Here is a 6,086-nt window from a genome sequence, read left to right as displayed (position 1 = left end):
TATCCAAAGAATTTACATTTTTGAGTTATCGAAATTTATCGAGCCCTCGAATTTCACAGTTATCGAAATTGGTCGAGTTAACGAATTTTGTTGAGTTATCGGATTTTAGTGTTTTCGAAATTCTTCGAGCTATCGATATGTATCAAATCATTGAAATTTATCGATAAACTGGAATGTATCGGGTCAATTCCAAGTCCTGCCGAAGTCCTCCAAAGACGTTCTAATATAAAAAAATATTAGTTACGTTTAATTTCCAAAGCAGAAGATTTTCCCGTAAGTTAATTTCTACCGTATAAGTTTTGCTACGGGTTAAGTTAGAAAATCTCTCCAAGGCTCCCAAAATCCAGAAAAACTGTCGAATTTCGACAGTAACTGGCACTCTAGTATAGATAATTAGATAACATTCGGTAAAAATTTCCCTTGCAGTAATTTCTACATGGTAAGTGCTCCGCCAATATTTGGTTTCATAGGGATTCGGATACCTTCCTCATTGAAGTAGTAAAGAAAATTGGCTTAAGTGCCCTTTTCGGTTATGTGCACAAGTTTTTCGTGCAAAGATGGATAGGCAGCTAAACAAAATATACTGTAGTTCGTACTAAATCAATTTGTTTTTTATTTTTACCCTGAAGCAGTAAGTTTAATTCGTTAATTAAGTATGTAATATCGCACAAAAAAGCTAAATCAAAAATAAAATTTTTGTCTTTAAGTGCTAAAATAAACTTTTCGACATCTGGACTCATATTCTGTTAAACAAAAAAGTATTACTTCATTCCTTAAATTAAATGATCTTTGTAGGCATTTTCCTTTGCTAAGCCAACTTACCTTAGTATATAAAAGTAAATCCCCGTAGTCAGCGTCAAGCTCGTCAAGAAGAGATTTCAACTTCCTGTGGTTGAGAGCATTATGACCACCCTTTATTTTATTAATAATTTTTACTGCGATATCCATAGCATTAAGCAGACACAAGCCTTTCGCAAAAAGTGCCTGTTGGTGAATAATGCAATGGAATGTTGGGACATTTTTTTTTTGTTTTGTGCCTACAATACCCTTTTTAATTCCACGCATAACCCTCGCGCCATCTGTACATATTGAACTTAATTTGTTGATATCAACGTTATCAAGTCAGCGTTGCCGTTTTGCTTAATTCTAAGCAAAATTGCTTAAGTTTTTCCTGCCTGTTAAAATGTTAAACTTTTCTTCGTTTTGCAAAATATTTTTATTAAAGTTGACTACTAGGATCTCTTTCATCAAAAATTCATAGTCAAAAGAATAATAAATTTTTCAAATTTATTTTAGGAAGACTGTCATCCAGATCCCACATAAAGTTCCAGCAAATGTTGCTCTACGCAATTCCCGATCTGCGGTCGCCGCATTTTCAAACCCCCAAGTGTACTTCTGCCATGAAATCGCTTTTCATAAAAACCATTTGCCGTTCGGAGGCGACCTAGAACTTTAGGTCCCTTCATTTGCGTGACAAGATCAACACGCACATTTTGGATAACATGATGCCAAACTCGTTTTTTACATGTATTCAAAAAACTAGCGAAAGGGCAGATAACTATTATAGGAGAGTTCAAAGCCTGAAAGAATGTTTAATAGTTTTCAAATTTAGCAACTGTTAGGCCCGATTTCAGATGGCCTACTTAAGTAGAGACTGTTGATTAATTTCCACTATTCCTTTTAAGATCATACATTAAGGGCCGGTTACTCAATATCTGGTTAACACTAATCTGCGGTTAAACATCGTTATCGACGTCTTCGACTCCATGCATACAACAGGGAGTCGTTAACGTCGATAACGATGTTTAACCGGAGATTAGTGTTAACCAGACATTGAGTACCCGGCCCTTAGTCTACACTTAAATGGCCAATTCTGTTATTAAAATATGAGATATGCAACCCTGTGTTTATACCAAAGAACCAAGATTGGTTGGTAGGTTGTTTAGTAAATCCCACCAAATCCCACCTAAAACAATCGGCAGTTCAGCAGAAAATGTAAACAATCATGCAAATGCAACAACAATTTCAAGGAATAAGCAGCAGTGCTGCCAATTAATTGGCATATTTAACCAAAGTTGATCTGAAACCCAACGAAAGCTAAATGGCATTTAAACAACAATCCAAAATTAAACATGAGTGCCGTTTAAATATTCATTTGAAATTGGCCCTTAGACTATAACATCCTTACTTTTGATGACAAAACTCAGCCTTAGAGAGCCTTTACTTAAAGCTCAAACAGTCAACGACGTAATGTAGACGTAGGTTGACGCAGACACGAGTTGTGTTTTCGTATTCTCCAGCAAAAAATATCCAGTAACTTGCCAGTAACCAAATTTCGGAGAGTAAGCCAATATTTACTCCCAATGAGTGAAATATGCAACAAAGTACGAAAACGCAAAACCAGCAAGAAGTTGCTAGTTTTATGAACAGCTGATTAATTTGTTAAATTTCGATGCAATTTTCTTAGAAAACTAGTATTTTCCATCTTATTATATATTTAAATAGGTTTATTTTTTTCAATTTCAACTCTAAAAGCACCACAAACAATTATTTTGTTAATATGAATTACATTAAGCATCATGCCATCAGCTGTTTTTCTTACTACCAAATAGTTGCTTGTAAAAATTTATCCAGTAAAAATCCAGTAAAACTTGCAAGTTCAGCTGCCATTTTTACGACATCCAGTAAAAAACCTGTAAAATGAGTACTGGATTTACTGGATAGTGCGTACGCGAACAGGGCTACGATCTACCTTATGGGATTCGCGTATTAGCAAAAACTCACCACCGCATGGCGGTGACGTTGCCGTTTTTTCTCTCTCTCTCTATCAACAGTAAATTTGATATGCTGCTACGTACGCCAACCTACGTTTACGCTACGTCGTTGACTAACTGCGCTTTTACTGTCTTGCTTTCTTTTTATTTTTATAACCAATTTACCAAGCTCAGGAAGAAACAAACAGTAACTAATATTCACAGCGAAATAAGAGAACAATAAGAATATTCTCTTGTCTTGTTTTGAATTTGGAAAAACACTAAAACCCAAGGAAAATCTCGAAAAAAGAACCAAATTTTCATTGGAGTATTTAACGGACTCTATATGCATAAACATTTTTTTGTAAGGATGCTGATTTAAATTAATAAAAATCAATGTTTCTTGCTCGACGGTCGAATTTTTTCTGTTTTCTATAAATTCAAATATTTTCGTGCAAGCGACGTTAACATTCTTAATCTTATTTTCTAATTCAGCTCTGTCCAGCGCTGCTGATTCGCTTAGATTCAAGAAAAATTTAGAATTTTTTTCCTGGCTGTTTATATGTTAAATTTTTCTTCGTTTTGCATAATTTTTTCTACAATTCCTGCCAAACGAAAGCAAAAACCAAAAATGATGTTTCATCTTTAAGTATTTTGCAAAACTTTGTATGCAATGTTTCGCGTTTTTCATTTACCCTTTATTAAAAAAAAAATAATAAAAAAGTCTGCTGTTTTACAAATTTTGTGACTTAGCAAATTTTCTACTTTTTTCCTAAAATTGTTTTGTTGGAATTAGCAAATTTTCCATGAATTTTTCCAATATGTCTTCTTCTTCTTCTTTTTTGGCGCTGTAACCGCCTAAGCGATTTTGGCCGAGTTTCTCCTCTGTGCCAACTGACGCCAACTGGAAACGCCAAGTGAAGCCAAGTCCTTCTCCACCTGATCTTTCCATCGCAGTGGGGGCCTCCCTCTTCCTCTGCTACCACCAACGGGTTCCGAGTTGAATACTTTCAGAGCTGGAGCGTCGGTGTCCATTCGAACGACATGACCAAGCCAGCGGAGCCGCTGTATTTTAATTCGCTGTACTATGTCCATATCGTTGTAAAGCTCATACAGCTCATCGTTCCATCATCTGCGGTACTCGCCGTCGCCAACGCGTAAAGGCCCGTAAATCTTCCGCAAAATCTTTCTCTCAAACACTCCAAGAGCCGCCTCATCGGATGTTGTCATTGTCCATGCTTCTGCGCCATATAACAGCACGGACATGATGAGTGACTTATAGAGCGTGGTTTTCCTACGTCGAGAGAGGACTTACCTCCTGAATTGCCTACTCAGTCCAAAGTAGCACTTGTTGGCAAGAGTGATTCTGCGTTGGATTTCAATGCTGATATTATTAATGCTGGTGTTAGTGCTGGTTCCCAAGTAAACGAAATTCTCTACTTTCTCGAAATTGTAACTGTCAATAGTGACGTGAGTGCCAAGGCGCGAATGTGCTGACTGTTTGTTTGATGACAGGAGATGCTTCGTCTTGTCCTCGTTTACCACCAGACCCATTCGCTTGGGAAGCAAAGCTTTTCCAACTTGGAAAAGGCAGAACAGACTTCGCGGTTTTCGATGCCGATGATGTCGATGTCATCGGCATAAGCCAGCAATTGCACGCTCTTGTAGTAAATTGTTCCTGAGCGGTTCAGTTCTGCAGCTCTTATTATCTTCTCCATCATCAGATTAAAGAAGTCACATGAAAGGGAGTCGCTCCGTCTGAAACCCCGTTTTGTTTTGAACGGCTCAACGTCATTTTACCCAGCCGTATGAGTTTTCCAATATGTGCAATACGAAAAATCTATCTCGTAGGTACATTTTAAGAAACCATTTTGTTAGAACAAATTGGTTAGGTCCTTTTAATAATAATAATAACACAAGGGAACAGTGATTTTGTTGCATCAAATGTTAAAGCTGTTTTCGAATAAGACCAATTCTTGTTAAAAATTCTGGGTTCAGCAAATAGGTTTGGGGCATATTATTAGATAATGAATCTGTTAACGCAAAAGATAAAGTCAAATATCATTTCTCGCAGCCCTTTAGCTTATCGTTAATCTCAAAGTTACCTCTTTTCAATAAATTTTAATTGTTCTCTTGATAATTGCACTGGCCTATAGTCAAAAGGTGTAAAGAACAGCATTAATATTGCTGGCGTGCATTTAGGTCGCTGGTTCCAAATGCGAATTTTTGCAAATTTAGGAACAATTTCGGTAGCTCTAATAGAAAAGCAATTATTTTCCATCATCGTGGAAAAATCTTGTTTATGCAAATAAGTATGGAAACACTGAAAAGGCACAACTTCTAGAAACACTAATTAGTTTACTTATGTTTATGCATACAATATAAAAATCGCAAATACATATAGGAAAATGACAAAAAATTTTGTTAAACATTTTTTTTATTTTAAAATAATTTGTTTATAATCTGAATGATTTTCATCATATTATTACCATAAGTCTGTAATAGCAAGTCTCGCCTTCAATTTAGTAATTATTACGTGCCGACCGAGTAACATTTACCAAAGTTATATCGAAAAACTTAAGTGGATCTCCAGTTGTTTTCTAAAAAAAAATTCTCTTCAATTTTATAAATAACCTTTAAATGAAAGAACCGGATTACAGAAAAGTATGCCAGGGAGTGACTTTTTTCGTTCAAGCTGAATGCAAAGCAACATCGTCCAATTGGAGAGACCTCAAAAGGATTTTCCAGGATATGTTAAATACTATTGCATTTACCTACAGTTATTTTTTCGCATAATGGAATTAACTAAAATATTTATGTTAACACTTGTTGCACGTCCCCTACTTTCATATAACGGCAAATTTAGAAACCACGAAAAATGGACTTAAAATGGGCATTTCTCGCCCTAATTCTATTATGTTAATGTATGCAAATACTTATATTTATGCTTGCAACTACTATTAACTTATCAAACGATTCCTAATCTTTAACAATACATGTTTGACTTCATTCACCACGATCTTGAAAACTGACCAAACCGGCGTGACCAAGTCCAAGGTAATTTTAATATTATATAAACATCCGAAAGCATTAAAACGTTTGAAATAAATCTCGTCTCACTTTTTTGTATTTTTCACTTGGTTGCTGAAGTAATGAAAAATTGAAAATTCATAAGGGAAAATTATAGTTTTCTTATTTTTTATTTTAATATCTTAAAAATATGTAGACTTATTGAAAAATGATAACTGAACGTGAGGTACTAAATTTAATAACCCTTAATTTGATATATCGTCCTGTTTATAACAATTAACGCATTCCATAGATATTACAAGC

The sequence above is a fragment of the Rhagoletis pomonella genome, unplaced genomic scaffold (genome assembly GCF_013731165.1).
Source record: "Rhagoletis pomonella isolate Grant_MI unplaced genomic scaffold, Rhpom_1.0 Rhpom_scaffold_00016, whole genome shotgun sequence".
NCBI classification, from domain to species: Eukaryota; Metazoa; Arthropoda; class Insecta; order Diptera; family Tephritidae; genus Rhagoletis; species Rhagoletis pomonella.
The sequence above is the reverse complement of the archived record's forward strand: the minus strand, read 5'-3'. Positions refer to the sequence as shown.